This window comes from Helianthus annuus, chromosome 11 (assembly GCF_002127325.2).
Source record: "Helianthus annuus cultivar XRQ/B chromosome 11, HanXRQr2.0-SUNRISE, whole genome shotgun sequence".
NCBI classification, from domain to species: domain Eukaryota; kingdom Viridiplantae; phylum Streptophyta; class Magnoliopsida; order Asterales; family Asteraceae; genus Helianthus; species Helianthus annuus.
Window position 1 is genome coordinate 149,261,838 of NC_035443.2, and position 18,712 is coordinate 149,280,549.

An 18,712-nucleotide genomic window follows, 5' to 3' on the forward strand; every position below is an offset into this window, starting at 1 on the left:
GTAAGCATTAGGACATAGGTATGAGATGTGTTAGACACAAGTTGCATAGGTTTAAACAAGTTTTTGATGAACATAAAAACAAACAGAAAGTTTATGGACTATTTCGGGGCATTTCCAGGTCTGATTTCTCCAAGGAGAAGTCTAGGAATCGAACCCCATGATTATACAAGCAAGTAGGAAAAAGAATCGAGTGAATCGGATAAGAATTGAGTGAGTTATGCTCATTTTCGTGAAGGGGTGTCAATCTACTCGAACCCTTGCTTTCAGCTACGGTTTGGTGGATGTTTTGTGAGTTTTTAGGGTTGCAAAAGTGGTAGGGAGGCTGGTTATAAGTGGTATTTATAGGGGGAAGGATTAGGGTTTCAATGGGTTGGGCTTTGGAAGTGTTTAGAAGGGGTTACACCTTGAAACTAGCCCACAAAACCCAACTATATGGGGCTGAAGTTTGCTGAATTGGGCTGCCATATTTCTTTATTTTTTTTTTTTAAAAACATTATAATGAGTAATTTTGTTAATTAAGTTGTGTAATAATATGCAACAATGTTTCCCCTAACTTGTAACAAGGTGAAATATGAAATAAAACATGATTTAACTAGGTAAAAAGTGTAATGTACAAGTTTTATTTACGAAGCAAGTTCCGTATTTTACAACGATTACGATGAAAGAATGGTTATAAGAACACAAGATTTCCAAAGATAGAATTTCACGTAAGGTTTCTAAATGTAGGATGTTTGAAAACGCAGGGCGTTACAGCAGTCGACTATTTCACCAAGTGGGTAGAGGCGAAAGCACTTGCATCAACCATATCAACAGTCGTCAAGCGATTCATATGGGAACAAATCATATGCCGTTTTGGCCTACCTCTCAGAATCATCACCGATAACGGAACTAGCTTCGCAGCAGACGACCTCGAACGATGGTTCAAAGAACTACACATCGAACACACCTTCTCTTCGGTCGCGCACCCGTAAGGGAATGGTCAAGTAGAGGCAGTCAACAAAAGTATCGTTGATGGTATCAAAGCAAGGCTAGGCGAGAAAAGAAGAGGCTGGGTAGATGAACTGCCCAGCATATTGTGGGCCCATAGGACAATGCCAAAGACAAGCAACGGTGAGACACCGTTCAGCTTAGTCTATGGGTCTGAAGCAGTCATACCAGCAGAAATCGGGCTACCGTCTCCACGAATGTTCTCCATGAATTTAATCAACAACGAAGAAGAAAGGAGGATCGATCTGGACCTCCTAGAAGAACGGAGAGAGATGGCAGCAATCAATGAGGCCATGTACAAAACGAAGCTGGAAAAATATTACAACTCCAGAGTCCGAGTCTGCACTTTCAATCCGGGAGATTACGTCCTAAGAGACAATGAAGCTTCCAACGCAGAAAAGCCCGGAAAACTGGCTCCCAAATGGGAAGGCCCATATGTCATCGATGCAGTACTCGGCAAGGGAGCTTACAAACTGCGCACCATCAACGACAAGGAGGTTCCGCAAACCTGGAACGCTTAGCAACTTAGAAAGTGCTACATGTAAAACAACTATGTAATCGCAAAGGCCGAATCGCCAACACATTTACTATAATACAAGAAGTGTTTGGCTACTTTTATTTCTTGCAAATTTCTTGTCACAACTGCATCTATTACTTTGGGCGTACACGAAAACATCAATGGCTCGACCATAGGAAACGTTGTAGACCTCCAAGGCTCGTCACAACCAAGTGCACAACCGGGTCAGAAACACAACCAAAGCCTACAAAACGCCAAAACAAAACTTCGTGCCCACATAAACACGAAAATATCAATAGCAAGGTAATTAAACATTGTAACGCTCCCAAAGCTGAACACAGCTGAGCCCACACAATAACCTGCAACTCGATCACTTCGTAGTCACGAACCTACTCGCGCGTAAACACGACAGAATACACATTGTTGTTAACACAATATGACCCGTCAGCACCATCACTCATTCGTGACACCTAATCAAAGTAATTGAACATGCACATATTATGACGATAACAAAATTCGCATAAGCATAAAGACAACGCTAAAATATCCATCAACAGACGCGATCAAGTACCCACATGCATAACAGGTAAAACAAAATAAAAATTGTCTAAAACAAACCATCAACATTACAAGGCCACTCAAGGCCATACGCGGCTCACAGGCCGGAATCTACCAGTCAAGTATGGCTGGTACCAGCACCTCCTGCCGCACCCGCGTCTTCTCCAAGAGCTCTTTTAAGCAAAGAAACTCCATCCGGCTTCCGGGACAACTTCTGCGCAGCCCGAACGACAGCAAAGTCCAAGGTCGAAAACTCCTTACGCTTAGCAGCATATGTGCCGTCACAATCTTCTTTATGCGGCTCGAAATGGTAATCTTTCTCTTTATTGATAACCGCAGCTTTGCCCTCAGCATAACCAAACTTGCGACCACTATTGTAACCCGCTTGACCCAACTCGAACATATATGTGGCAAGTTCAGTTGAGTTTAAAATACGATCGGCAAGCTGCATAAAGCAATGCAACTAAATAAAAGAAAAATCACAAAAAATAAAAGAAGAAGAAAGAATGGGGCAAACACAGAGGAAATTACCAAGGGTACACCACGAGAAAGCAACCATGTACTATCAGCAGACGCCTCCTCGGCAAGGAGTTCAGAAGCTCGACACTCAGCAGTCCTCTCGTCAAGAAGGCGCTGTGCAGTTTCACACTCCGACACCTTCTGCTGCACAAGAACCTCCAACTTATCAATCCGGTCAACATATTCTTTCTCTTTCTTCTCGGCCGCAAGGCGCGCCTGATGAGCTTCCTCAGCAAGTTCCGACTTTTCCCAGACAACCGAACAATCGCTTCGCGCTGAGATTGCATCTCAGCATTGGTACGCTCACACGCAGCTTCCCAATCCTTTTGTTTTTGAACATTAACTTGTTTCTGTTCCTCAAGTTTCTGTTCAGCGTCGGACACCCTCCACTGCAAACCTTTCTTCTCCGCATTAAAATTCTCCCTCTCTTCAGCAAACAATCTCTTTGCATCCTCGAACTCGGCAGTCTCTTCTCCCATCAGCCGCCATTCACGAAGAATTTCCTGAGAAGTGGCAAAGTAATTTACCCCGACACAGACATGGTCGTCCAACAAAGCAAATCGATTACGGTTCTTTTGGAACATCCTCTCAGCGGGGGGAAGAGATATAGAAAAGAATTCATGACAGTTGTTCACATCATTCATCCTAGAACCCTGAGTAAGGTTCCAGCGAGCGGCGTGTGGTAAGTCATCACAAGCAGGGTTCTGGGTCCCCCACGAATCAGCAGGGATATTCCTAAATTGCGGGCTACGAACCGCACCAGAAGTAGCCCCGTCACCACCAGAAGGGCGCTTGGTATAAATACTCTGGCGCGGGGTAGTTTCACTAGACTCCACCTCCATCTCGACGCCCTTACCCTTACCATCAACATCCTCACCACCAGCACCTCCAGCATCACCACCACCTTCACCCACGTTTTCAATAATCCATTCTTTTCCCTTCTTACTCGCTTCAAGATCATCACGGGGAGGGGTCAAGCCAACCGTCATCGACGGAGGGGAAGCAGGGGGCGTGATCTGAGAAATATCCACCATCTGAGGCTTCTTGCCAGTTTTGACCACTGTCACAAAACAACAATCAAAAAACAACTCGAAGAAACACGGAAGGAGTATACAACTAAAAGCCAATTACCAGCAGGAGGAGCAGACGCAGCATATATCTCCTCCAGAAGATTCCCATGACCCCCACTAAAGACACCAAGATCAATCTCAGATTCGGAAGGCGCGTGAGGAGCCTCCTTACGAAGTTTCGCCTTCTTGGAAGCAAGAAGAGCAGCGGATTGCTCATCAAGTTTCCGTTTATGATCCTCCAAGGCTTTTTTCCTCATATGCTCAGTTAAGGTAGCACTGTCATCCGGATCCGACTCTCGAGCTCTCTCACCAACTCCTAGACCAGACAACGTGTCAGAGACAACCCCATAATCTAGACAAGGAAGAATATGTGACAACCCTCACTAAACCAGGTATCCGTACGATTTAATTAATAATTAATTGCTGCTTAATTACTGTGCTTACTTGAAATTACTGATGAACTGCTACTTGATTTCTGATACTTATACATTCCTGCATCATACTTTACATACCGTCACTACATTATTTATATGCTGAACTCTAGTGACAAACATGATGCACAAAAGCACAGTAGCACTATGAACGGATAACCTATTGAACATGCTGACAAAGCCAGCATCAGGCAGATACTGCCTCTAAGGCCTGTATGAGCCAGAATTATTTTACTACACCCATAGTGAGTGTAGGGATACAAGGGTTGTAGAACTGCGTCTCTAGGAATAAGTTACGATGACTGGATGTGCCTAAAACGTACTCTAAGCACAAAACACAGCACTTTAACTAGCATTTCAGCTTCTGGCTAACTAATAAAGTGCCAAAACATGGGGAAATATTCCTGACACTTTGGGGAAAGAGTTGTGTCACTAAAAATGTTATTAACGATCCTTAAAAGCTTTGTTAAGCGCTTTAACGGATTACTATCCAACCGAACAACCGGACTATACCCGGAACATAAAAATATTGACAGTAACATTATTGGTCTTTTTCTGAGCCAGTTGGGGTCCCTGAACACCCTAACACCCGCTTTAAATCACTACACACTACTAACCGAGTTAAGTGCTTAACTAACCGACTTAACTTAACTACAACCTAACTGACTAGTTGGAATTGAACTAGCTTACCCCCCCCCCCATGGCCAAGTTCGGTCCCCATGTAACAAGTCTTGTACCATTTTGATTAAAATATTATGTGATGTCTCAAATCAAGAGAACATAAAACCCATTGGTTCTTGATTCACAATTTGCCTATAAGTAACTAAGGATGGCACAAGAGATCTTACACTCCACACAACTCCACAAAGCTCTCTCTCTCTCCCTCTTGCTCAACTCACGGCCGAACCCCCCTTGGGTCACCCCATCCATTTTCGATCTTGATCTCCTCATTCCAACATTATACAAGTGTTACGGGTCACGCATTAGGAGTCTTGGAGCAAACGGAAGGCGAAGGACCTCTCTACCTAGCTTTTATCCACCTCTTTTTCGCATAGATTCTTCCCTAGCCTCGAGCTAGAGGTATAATGCTTAAAACTCGTACTCGAACTAATCTAAGGTGGTTAATAAAGTATGATGATTAAAACTCGGAATCTTGCATTTTGAAGCATTAAAGTCTACTAAAATTACAAGTATTGTTGGTTAAAAGCATATAAGTTGTGTAAAAGTTGTAGTAACTGAAATTTGTGGTTACCTAGACCCGATCTATGTTGTGGTAGCTCGGATCACCATTTAACCCGGTTTGGTTAAGATCATGGATCTTGACATAAGCTTGTTTTGAATGGTACAAGGGTTAAAAGGTGAAACTCTACCACACGCGAAACATGAACTTGTGTAAAAGTATTTTTACTTGTAAAATAGTGTTTAAAACTAGCGGATCCACGTATGTACAAGTGGTATTTTCAAGGGACCGAATGTCAAGAAAATCATGTTTTCTAAAAGACGGATCTTACACTAACAAATATGATTTTTATAAACCACAAATATGTAAACACTTGAGAAATGAAAGGTTCGACAAGATAACAAACTTTGTAAAAGATGACGAGAAGTTGTAAAGACGGATATACTTTAAAAACGAGGTTTTTACGAGATCGATCTACTTTATATAAAGATCCACAAAATATAATGGGAATTACACTATGGTTTTCGTAAAAACTACAAATTCATGCGATTATGCGATTTACATACTTGTCGACTAGTTTGATGTGTCGGAAATTGTTTGGTTGACTAAAGAAGTTGTTGAAGTTGATTTTGTAAAAAAAAAATGATACGCTTGAAAGCGTGGCCACCTCCAGTTACAGAGGAAACTCTGGCGAAATTTTTCTAGAAACCTAACACTTAGAATTATTTAAACTACAAGTGTTAGAATTATTTTTGACATGTTTTCAAAATATGTTTCGCCACGACTTTATTTACAAATTTTCGGAGGTGGGATTTTCACAAAAATTAAACGTGATTAATATATATTCAGTAAATATATTTTCACCACACTGTTTATGATTATTTTGTGAAAATACATAAATATTATTTTTAGAGTAAAAATAATATTTACGAACGTTAACAGATCCAAAATAATACGAACCCCTCTACGATAATTATAAGTTACACTGGTAATACTTATTACCACTCGGATGATCAAACGTAACTTACGCATTATACGGAAATATTTACGAACGCGTATTTTACCAACGTATTATTTTTGGGGAAAATTATGTGAAATGGAAATATAATATTTTTGAGAAAAATATTTATATTTTGGAATTGGAAATAAAAATATATTAAGTGAGACTTAATGTTATAATTCAAACGCACACGTATTAAATCCCCCATCCTTGGGAAGGAGACTAACTACCAAGCATATACGAAAAGTAAACACGGAATAGTTGTCTAACTATTTCCCAAAAACTTAAACTATAAAGCTAAGGCACGGCCGTCCGTCTAATAGATTTAGCACATGTAGTCGTTGCACAGCTGCCCGATTTGAGACGCACCGACTGTGAGTTCATGTCCCCCTTTTCTCTTAACTGTTTTCAGTTTTCTAAACTGCGGGGGTGAAATACATGTTACTATGATTACGAATATTTCTTACATGGTATGGTCAGCTAAGGAAGGAACTGTTAGGTTATGTGATTCGGGTGGGTGAAACCTTAAGAACATTAGTCCTCGTAGTACGATCGAGGGATACAATAGCATAACAAACCCCACCCATGAGCCCTAAGGTTGGACCATGCGGTGACCTTGTCTTAACACCACCCATGCGCCCGCAGGTTGGACCATGTGGTGACCTTGTCGTAACACCACCCATGCGCCCGCAGGTTGGACCATGTGGTGACCTTGTCGTAACACCACCCATGCGCCCGCAGGTTGGACCATGTGGTGACCTTGTCCTATCCCCTCCCATGCGCCCGCAGGTTGGACCATGTGGTTACACATTAACTGATATGTTTCCTTATTTGCTTTCATACCAGAGTTTACAAAATATTCACACTTACAATGGTTATAAAGGTTTATTCGCGCGCACATACTAAACACATGAACTCGCTCAACATTATTGTTGATTTTTCAACTTACATGTATTTCAGGGAATTAAAGGATCTGGCACGGTATGGCACGTTTTCCCGCTGCACTAGTTTCCGAGGTCATCCGGGGTTTAGGGAATGTGACTCTTTCCTGGACAAGTCACAGTCCTTAAACTGTGTTTATGTTTTGTTTGCTTGTTGAACAAGATTATGGTTGTTAGGGTGTATCCCCGTTAAAACAATGGTATTGTATTTGGTTTTCAAAACTTAATGGATGATCTTGCATGTTTTTAATTCATATAGCTTTGTTATGACTAAGCTATGGTATTAAGAAGTCACACCAAAATTAACCACGCTTCCGCAAAGCCAGGGTGTGACAGCTTGGTATCAGAGCTCTGATCATAGCGAACTAGGATTCCTTCTCGAGTCTAGACTATGATCACTAGGGCTCTCACGAAAACATTTTTACTGCATACCACTTAAGTCCAGATCCAAAACGTTTTTACAAACACATGTTGAGCACATTTTATTATTTTAGGCTCAGTCTTGGAGGCCGAGGCTCGGTCTTGGAGGCCGAGGCTCGATCTTAGAGATCGAGGTAGATGGCTAGTGAGACTAGGAAGAGTAGGCTCAGTCATGAAGGCTGAGGCTCGGTCATGGAGGCCGAGGCTCGATCTAGGAGGTCGAGGTGGATGATAGAGCAGTCTTAGAGACTGGGAGGAATTTGGCTAGTGGGACTAGGAATGTCAGCCTTGGAGGCTGGGAGGAATTTGGCTAGTGGGACTAGGAATATCAGTCTGGGAGGCTGGGAGGCTAGTGGGACTAGGAGAATTATTTGATTGCTTATTGCTGACTAACATGTTTATATGTGGATGTGATTGATTGTTATACGTATATGTGTTTATGTTACAAATGTCATGCTTTCATCATGTACAAGAAAGATGGACACCACGAATCCCATGGCCATAGCATCAGACGACATAGTACATCGAAGCACGAGGTGCACATTTCCGATACTACCGGCACAGACAATGACGACATTCAGCCCTTTGCGCTGCCTAAAGTCGTAGCAGAGCCTACTGATGGCCATCTTGTTGGGAATTTGCCACTCGCGGTGATCCCTGCCCCTGTGCCCCCTTGCCGCTTATCCCATTGTTGATATGCCCCCGACGTGGCCTCTGACGACGATAACGATCTACTAGTGGAGGATCCATTCGAGGGCGAGGCCCTATTGCTGCTGGTATTAGCCTATTGCTTGCGGACGCTCCTGCAGGGGAAACTTATGCCCATTCCCCTATCCCAGACTCATTTGAGTTTCTGACATCCGCATTTTCGCATATACAGGGAGTGCATCACCATTCACACGACGCCGACCCTGATACGGCATCATCAGCTGCACCGTTTTCCGCACACAGCTTTGAGTTTGATCACAGTATTGAGGGTGATCTTGTTTTTCCACCTGGTTTTGATCCAGACCATGACACGGAGTTCATATACTCAGACCAGCCCTTGGAGGACGCTGTGGTCCCTATCGACCCTATCTTTGATGATCCAGCTGATTTTGAGATGGAGTTTGTTGATCCGGAGCCCACTGTGGCCCCTGAGCCAGGAGTTGCTCCCGACCCCGCATTGGAGCATGACCCTGTTCATGCCGATGCACTTGCTGTTGCTCCTTGATTGATCATCTGCTTGGACGAGAGAAAATTTGGGGTAACTGTGCAAGACAATTTATTATTACGGGGGCCCACGTAATAACTACTTGTAGTGCACAGAAATCCTGGTGGACTCTGCGGGTCAAGCTAATGAAAACCAATGTGGCAGGAAATAACTCGAACACGAATGACCAAGGCGATGAAGCCTCGAGTTCATCCTATTTCAAGCAACAAGCCAAATTGGCAAGCCTATGTGAAGGCTCAGTAATTTATTTCCCCACCCATATATTGAGTATATTTACGTATAAAATTAGGTGAGTACATGATGACTTATGGTGCTATGTATCTCATAGACAATTGGGAAGTTGTCTAACCCACTTCATGCCATTTCGGCAGAAGAGAATGCCACCCAGGCGTGACACAAACACCAGTATGCTGCTAAGGATAGAAGCCGAGCGGCAAAAACGCATCTCACAGGCAATGCATGACATGAAGCACTCCGCACTAAGCGTAGCGATGGCACTACTAGGAGTAACCCCTCCCCCCCCCAAACTGACCGCACCTATAAGCAGTTCCTGAACTGCAAACCTTTGAACTTCGTCGAAACAGGAAGCGCCATTGCATTTGTCGTTGGTCCAAAAAGATTGACTCCATTCTAAGAATGACTAACTGTTCACCCCAACAGAGTGTTACCTTTACCTCGGGGTCATTTCTAGATGGCACACTTTCATGATAGGATCTTCAGATTCAGACCCTTGGTACAGATGCTGCCTATGCACTGAGCTGGGACGAGCTCAAGGAAATGATTAAGGAGAAATATGGTTCTAAGATTGGAATAACAGAAGTTTGAGATGAAGTCCTGGAATTTGAAAATGGACGAACCAGAGATTCCTGAACCTGTCCAGCGATCGCACGACTTGCCTAGGGTCGCCACCTACTAAGTCATTGATGTTGTATGATACAGTTGGGTACCTGTAAACCTTACATTCTGGTCTCGATTCGTGGCAATGCAATCGCAGTAATCTATTGTTTATGTTCTATAACATGAGATGTTATGTGATTGATTTGTGTATAACATGGGATGTTATGTGTTGATATTGTTGTATACTTACGTACACTTTACTTACTATGACCTGACCCATACGATCATCATTTAGAAGATGCCTCCAAGACGGGATGTACGCATACCCACCAACGAGGCGGAACTTCAGGGAATCATTGCTGCAGTCATCGCACAATACGAGGCCCATCACTCCGAGCGCAACGGAGGTACCTCAGGAAATAACCCACCCAACGGCTGCACCTACAAGCAGTTCTTAGGCTGCCAACCCCTACATTTCGACGGCACTGGGGGTGCCGTAGCCTTCGTACGCTGGATTGAGAAGACGGACACGGTTTTGCGTGCGAGCAAATGCGCCCCAAGAGATCAGGTCACGTACATTTCCGGGCTGTTCCGAGATGGGGCTCTGTCATGGTGGAAACTTCAGGTTCAGACAATGGGCGGGGCTGCTGCGTATGCTCTATCATGGGACGAGCTGAAAGAGCTAATGCATAAAAAGTACTGTTCGAGAACAGAAAGCCAGAAGGTAGAAACCGAGTTCTGGAACTTGAAGATGGAAGGTCCAAAAATAGCTGAGTATGTGGAGAAGTTCCAAGTTCTATCGCGTATCGTTCCTTACATGGTAGATCCGGAGTTTAAAAGGATTGAGCGTTTCATTTGGGGGTTGGCACCCCAAATCATGAGCATGGTAACGGCATCAAAGCCTGCCACAATCTCTGAGACCATCAATCTAAGTGTAGCCCTGACGGAAGAGGCAATCAGGATGAACAAATTTTCAGTCTCTGAGGAAAAGACGGAGACTCATGTAGAGTCATCTGGGGACAACAAGAGGAAGTTGGCGAATTTCAAACAGGGAACCCAGTCGAGTAGCGACGACAAGGCCAAAAAGAGAAAAGAGTACACGGGTATCCTACCAAAGTGAGACAACTGTCGACGTCACCATAACGGGCGGAGTAGATATGGAAAATGTGGTAACTGTGGCAAGGTGGGACATGTCAAGGAAACATGTCGGCAAGGTATTGAACATGGAAATAGAGGTCAAGATGGTAACGGAAATCGCGGAGGAAATAACAACGACAACAACTATCAAGGCAGAGATGGTGACGATCAAGGCTGTGGCCAAGCATGTTTTAATTGCGGTGATGTGGGGCATTTCAGGAAGTATTGCCCTAAGAACACTCAGGCACGTGGATGAAAGCTCAACAGCGGGGATAGAATCCAAGCGTGGATATCGGTACGTCTCATAATAGTCAATGTTACGCTCTATTTGACAGTATTGTCAAATTTTAGCTTCAGAACATATAGTTGTTTTAGTAGTAAGTAACCTAGATACCCAGTTCTCAATAGAACAAGCCTGACGGAAGCTTTGATGTGATAATTGGGATAGACTGGTTGTCGAACAACCCAGCGGAGATTGTCATCCGCACCCCGACGACGAACGGAGAAATGATTGTGATTCATGGAGCAGGATACGCTCCTACGGATTATCAGGCAAAGAAGACACAAAAATTTTCGCACAAAGGATGTGTTGCATTCTTGGCTCATGTCGTGGAAAAAGAAGCCGAAGAACCAAAACCCGAAGATATCCCTGTGATTGGAGAACACCCCGAAGTCTTCTTCGAAGACTTGCCGGAATCGTCTCCTCAACGATTAGTCGAATCCCGCGTCAATTTAATTCCAGGCACTGCACCCGTAGTCAATGCATCGTAGCGACTTACATTTTCGGAGATGCAAGGATTGACAGAGAAGCTTTGGCAATGGATAGAGAAGGAAGATAACAGACCAAAATTCCCTTTTGGGGTAACCCCATTACTACTCGTCAAAAAGAAGGATGATGATTTTCAAATAAACATCATCTACCGGGAGCTGAACAAGCTGACGATCAAGAATAGATACCCTCTGCCAAGAATTGATGATCTGTTCGATCAACTGCAAGGTTCAAGCTTTTACTCAAAGATCGACTTGCGATCTGGATACCATCAGTTAAGTATACAAGAGGAGAGTATCCCAAAGACAGCTTTCAGAACTCGTTATGGGCACTACGAGTTTCTGGTTATGCCGTTTGGGTTGACAAACGCACCTGCAGTATTCATGGATTTGATGAATCGAGTTTGTAAGCCGTATTTGGATAAGTTCGTGATTGTATTCATCGATGATATTTTGATTTATTCAAAGACGAAGGCTGAGCACGAGCAGCATTTAAGAGCCATTCTTGAGCTGCTAAAGAAAGAACAGTTGTACGCCAAATTCTCTAAGTGCGAGTTTTGGCTACGAGAAGTGCAATTCCTTGGGCACATGGTAAATGGAGATGGAATCCACGTGGATCCAACCAAGATCGAGGCGATCAAGGATTGGGAAACGCCAAAGACGCCAACCAAGATTCGGCAATTCTTGGGTTTGGCTGGCTATTATCGAAGGTTCATCGAGAACTTTGCAAAGATCGCTCAACCATTAACGCTCCTCACACAGAAGGATAAGAAGTTTGATTGGGGAATCAAACAGGAAGAAGCGTTCCAGATATTGAAAAAAAATAAGCTTTGCAATGCGCCAATCTTAGCACTACCAGAGGGTACAGATGATTTTGTGGTATACTGCGACGCATCGCGTCAAGGATTGGGTTGTGTGTTGATGCAACGCCAAAGAGTTATTGCCTACGCGTCACGCCAACTGAAGGTACATGAAGAGAACTATACCACACATGATTTGGTGCTAGGCGCAGTGATATTTGCACTGAAGATCTGGAGACACTACCTTTATGGTACGAAGTGTACGATCTTCACAGATCATAAGAGCCTACAGCATATATTCAACCAGACAGAGTTGAATATGAGGCAAAGACGATGGGTTGAGCTGTTGAATGACTACGACTGCGAGATAAAGAATCATACAGGGAAGGCGAATGTGGTCGCCGATACCCTAAGTCGAAAAGAAAGGATCAAGCCCATAAGGGTTAGGGCTTTAGAAATGATTATTCAAACCGACCTTTCCTCACGCATTCGTACAGCGCATAAAGAAGCTCTCAAGGAGAGAAACCTTGCAGAGGAATATCTCCGTGGGATGGAGAAGTTATTGGTACCAAACAAGGAAGGAACGTTGTGTTTTGAGAAAAGGATTTGGGTTCCTTTGTTTGGAGGTCTAAGGAAGGTTATTTTCGATGAAGCTCACAAGTCGCGGTACTCTATCCACCCTGGAGCGGATAAGATGTACCAGGATCTTAGAGATTATTATTGGTGGCCTAGGATGAAAGGCGATATTGCTATTTATGTGAGAAACTGTTTAACTTGCGCCAAGGTTAAGGCGGAATACCAGAAGCCTTCGGGACTTCTGCAGCAACCAGAGATTCCCAAGTGGAAGTGGGAACAAATCTCTATGGATTTTATTACGAAGTTGCCAAGAACGCCAAGAGGCCATGACACTATTTGGGTAATAGTGGATCGCTTAACGAAGTCAGCACACTTCTTACCTATCCGCGAAAAGGATAATACGAGCAAACTGGCCGAAATTTACATGAGAGAGATTGTTACACGCCATGGAGTACCTCTCTCAATCATCTCCGATAGAGACGGAAGGTTCGTATCGAGGATATGGCAATCCTTCCAGGAAGCTTTTGGCTCAAAGTTGAATCTGAGCACTGCTTTTCATCCGCAGACCGACGGTCAAAGCGAGCGGACGATACAGACTTTGGAAGATATGCTGAGAGCACGTGTGATGGATTTGGGCGGTAGCTGGGATAAGCATTTGCCTCTGGTTGAGTTTTCATACAACAACAGCTACCATACCAGTATTGGTGCCGCGCCATTCGAAGCTTTATATGGGCGCAAATGCAGATCACCGCTCTGTTGGTCTGACGCTGGTGATAGACAGTTGGTTGGTCCTGATGTAGTCCAGGAAACCACTGATAAGATTGCACAGATCCGAGATCGCATCAGTGCGGCTCGTAACCGTCAGAAAGCCTACGCGAATCGAAATAGGAAACCTCTAGAGTTTGAGGTAGGTGATATGGTTTTGTTGAAGGTATCACCCTGAAAGGGTGTGGCACGCTTTGGGAAGCGTGGGAAGTTGAATCCGCGATATATTGGTCCGTTCAGAATTTTGGAAAGAATTGGGACCGTAGCATACAAGTTGGACCTACCTGCCGAACTGAATGGTGTTCACGATACATTTCATGTATCCAATCTGAAGAAAAGTCCAACACAAGATACCGTCGTCATTCCTACCGACGAATTTCATGTTGACGACACGCTCCATTTCGTTGAAGAACCCGTTGAAGTCACAGATTGGAAAGTGAACAAGACCCGCCGGAGCAGTGTCAAGCTTGTCAAAGTTCGTTGGAATGCTAGACATGGTCCTGAATTCACCTGGGAGCGTGAGGACCGAATGAAAGAGAAATACCCCCACTTATTTCCTAAGAACCCTGCTTCTACAAGCAGAACTTAAAATTTCGGGACGAAATTTTTCTAACGGGGGGAGAATGTGACAACCCTCACTAAACCAGGTATCCGTATGATTTAATTAATAATTAATTGCTGCTTAATTACTGTGCTTACTTGAAATTACTGATGAACTGCTACTTGATTTCTGATACTTATACATTCCTGCATCATACTTTACATACCGTCACTACATTATTTATATGTTGAACTCTAGTGACAAACATGATGCACAAAAGCACAGTAGCACTATGAACGGATAACCTATTGAACATGCTGACAAAGCCAGCATCAGGCAGATACTGCCTCTAAGGCCTGTATGAGCCAGAATTATTTTACTACACCCATAGTGAGTGTAGGGATACAAGGGTTGTAGAACTGCGTCTCTAGGAATAAGTTACGATGACTGGATGTGCCTAAAACGTACTCTAAGCACAAAACACAGCACTTTAACTAGCATTTCAGCTTCTGGCTAACTAATAAAGTGCCAAAACATGGGGAAATATTCCTGACACTTTGGGGAAAGAGTTGTGTCACTAAAAATGTTATTAACGACACTTAAAAGCTTTGTTAAGCGCTTTAACGGATTACTATCCAACCGAACAACCGGACTATACCCGGAACATAAAAATATTGACAGTAACATTATTGGTCTTTTTCTGAGCCAGTTGGGGTCCCTGAACACCCTAACACCCGCTTTAAATCACTACACACTACTAACCGAGTTAAGTGCTTAACTAACCGACTTAACTTAACTACAAACTAACTGACTAGTTGGAATTGAACTAGCTTACCCCCCCCCCATGGCCAAGTTCGGTCCCCATGTAACAAGTCTTGTACCATTTTGATTAAAATATTATGTGATGTCTCAAATCAAGAGAACATAAAACCCATTGGTTCTTGATTCACAATTTGCCTATAAGTAACTAAGGATGGCACAAGAGATCTTACACTCCACACAACTCCACAAAGCTCTCTCTCTCCCTCTTGCTCAACTCACGGCCGAACCCCCCTTGGGTCACCCCATCCATTTTCGATCTTGATCTCCACATTCCAACATTATACAAGTGTTACGGGTCACGCATTAGGAGTCTTGGAGCAAACGGAAGGCGAAGGACCTCTCTACCTAGCTTTTATCCACCTCTTTTTCGCATAGATTCTTCCCTAGCCTCGAGCTAGAGGTATAATGCTTAAAACTCGTACTCGAACTAATCTAAGGTGGTTAATAAGGTATATGATGATTAAAACTCGGAATCTTGCATTTTGAAGCATTAAAGTCTACTAAAATTACAAGTATTGTTGGTTAAAAGCATATAAGTTGTGTAAAAGTTGTAGTAACTGAAATTTGTGGTTACCTAGACCCGATCTACGTTGTGGTAGCTCGGATCACCATTTAACCCGGTTTGGTTAAGATCATGGATCTTGACATAAGCTTGTTTTAAATGGTACAAGGGTTAAAAGGTGAAACTCTACCACACGCGAAACATGAACTTGTGTAAAAGTATTTTTACTTGTAAAATAGTGTTTAAAACTAGCGGATCCACGTATGTACAAGTGGTATTTTCAAGGGACCGAATGTCAAGAAAATCATGTTTTCTAAAAGACGGATCTTACACTAACAAATATGATTTTTATAAACCACAAATATGTAAACACTTGAGAAATGAAAGGTTCGACAAGATAACAAACTTTGTAAAAGATGACGAGAAGTTGTAAAGACGGATATACTTTAAAACCGAGGTTTTTACGAGATCGATCTACTTTATATAAAGATCCACAAAATATAATGGGAATTACACTATGGTTTTCGTAAAAACTACAAATTCATGCGATTATGCGATTTACATACTTGTCGACTAGTTTGATGTGTCGGAAATTGTTTGGTTGACTAAAGAAGTTGTTGAAGTTGATTTTGTAAAAAAAAAATGATACGCTTGAAAGCGTGGCCACCTCCAGTTACAGAGGAAACTCTGGCGAAATTTTTCTAGAAACCTAACACTTAGAATTATTTAAACTACAAGTGTTAGAATTATTTTTGACATGTTTTCAAAATATGTTTCGCCACGACTTTATTTACAAATTTTCGGAGGTGGGATTTTCACAAAAATTAAACGTGATTAATATATATTCAGTAAATATATTTTCACCACACTGTTTATGATTATTTTGTGAAAATACATAAATATTATTTTTAGAGTAAAAATAATATTTACGAACGTTAACAGATCCAAAATAATACGAACCCCTCTACGATAATTATAAGTTACACTGGTAATACTTATTACCACTCGGATGATCAAACGTAACTTACGCATTATACGGAAATATTTACGAACGCGTATTTTACCAACGTATTATTTTTGGGGAAAATTATGTGAAATGGAAATATAATATTTTTGAGAAAAATATTTATATTTTGGAATTGGAAATAAAAATATATTAAGTGAGACTTAATGTTATAATTCGAACGCACACGTATTAAATCCCCCATCCTTGGGAAGGAGACTAACTACCAAGCATATACGAAAAGTAAACACGGAATAGTTGTCTAACTATTTCCCAAAAACTTAAACTATAAAGCTAAGGCACGGCCGTCCGTCTAATAGATTTAGCACATGTAGTCGTTGCACAGCTGCCCGATTTGAGACGCACCGACTGTGAGTTCATGTCCCCCTTTTCTCTTAACTGTTTTCAGTTTTCTAAACTGCGGGGGTGAAATACATGTTACTATGATTACGAATATTTCTTACATGGTATGGTCAGCTAAGGAAGGAACTGTTAGGTTATGTGATTCGGGTGGGTGAAACCTTAAGAACATTAGTCCTCGTAGTACGATCGAGGGATACAAGTGATAGGCCTATTTAAGCATAACAAACCCCACCTATGAGCCCTAAGGTTGGACCATGCGGTGACCTTGTCTTAACACCACCCATGCGCCCGCAGGTTGGACCATGTGGTGACCTTGTCGTAACACCACCCATGCGCCCGCAGGTTGGACCATGTGGTGACCTTGTCGTAACACCACCCATGCGCCCGCAGGTTGGACCATGTGGTGACCTTGTCCTATCCCCTCCCATGCGCCCGCAGGTTGGACCATGTGGTTACACATTAACTGATATGTTTCCTTATTTGCTTTCATACCAGAGTTTACAAAATATTCACACTTACAATGGTTATAAAGGTTTATTCGCGCGCACATACTAAACACATGAACTCGCTCAACATTATTGTTGATTTTTCAACTTACATGTATTTCAGGGAATTAAAGGATCTGGCACGGTATGGCACGTTTTCCCGCTGCACTAGTTTCCGAGGTCATCCGGGGTTTAGGGAATGTGACTCTTTCCTGGACAAGTCACAGTCCTTAAACTGTGTTTATGTTTTGTTTGCTTGTTGAACAAGATTATGGTTGTTAGGGTGTATCCCCGTTAAAACAATGGTATTGTATTTGGTTTTCAAAACTTAATGGATGATCTTGCATGTTTTTAATTCATATAGCTTTGTTATGACTAAGCTATGGTATTAAGAAGTCACACCAAAATTAACCACGCTTCCGCAAAGCCAGGGTGTGACAGAATAAAGGATCGCTTACGAGAAGAACCAGCAGCCTTGCCCTCCGCCTTCTCCTCTTTCCTCTCAGACTTATCAGTCTTCGCCTTCTTCCTCGTTTCCAACTGTGCAGAAGGATCAACAGACACCTCTACATCATCACCAACGACCTCTTGAATAGGCTCGTCAACAGCAGCATGCGCAACACCTGCACGCGCGGAATGGGACGTTAGACCCTCAAGGGAATTACCAGAACTACTACTCGACAGGACAACAACTTCCTCTCGGGTAAGACCAACAAAATCATCCTCAGCATCTTCACCTAGGGCAACTGCAGCATACTTAGCAAAACTTTCGTCAGAGGAGTGCAAGAAACGACCACAAATTTGATCCAAACACGTTGGTTTTCCTTCTTCTTGAATCGCCTCAACCATGGCACCGGCAGCCTTTGGATCCAAAACATTTATCAAGCTATATCCAACTGCAAATGACAAAGCTATAAGGGAACGCACAAATAAAAACATCAAGTTAATACAAAATCCCTTAAAAGGGTCACGTACATTTGCCCTGGTAACTATAAACAGGTACACCTAAAGGATTCTTGGGTACCCACAACAAACTCATCCCCGCACCAACTAGAGCCATTTCCTCCAACTGAGCAATAGCAGTCGCTTTGTGTGTTATCTTCTTGTACCATTCTTGAGACGCGTAATCCACCAGTACATTCACCCTCGGAATCCCCTCACTCACCGACCGGTAGTGCATATATATAGGAATCACACCACGACGAATATAGAAAAATTTATGTTTCCAGTCATGCAGGCTTTTTAGGGGAACAGAACAAACTGGAGATACACCCGAC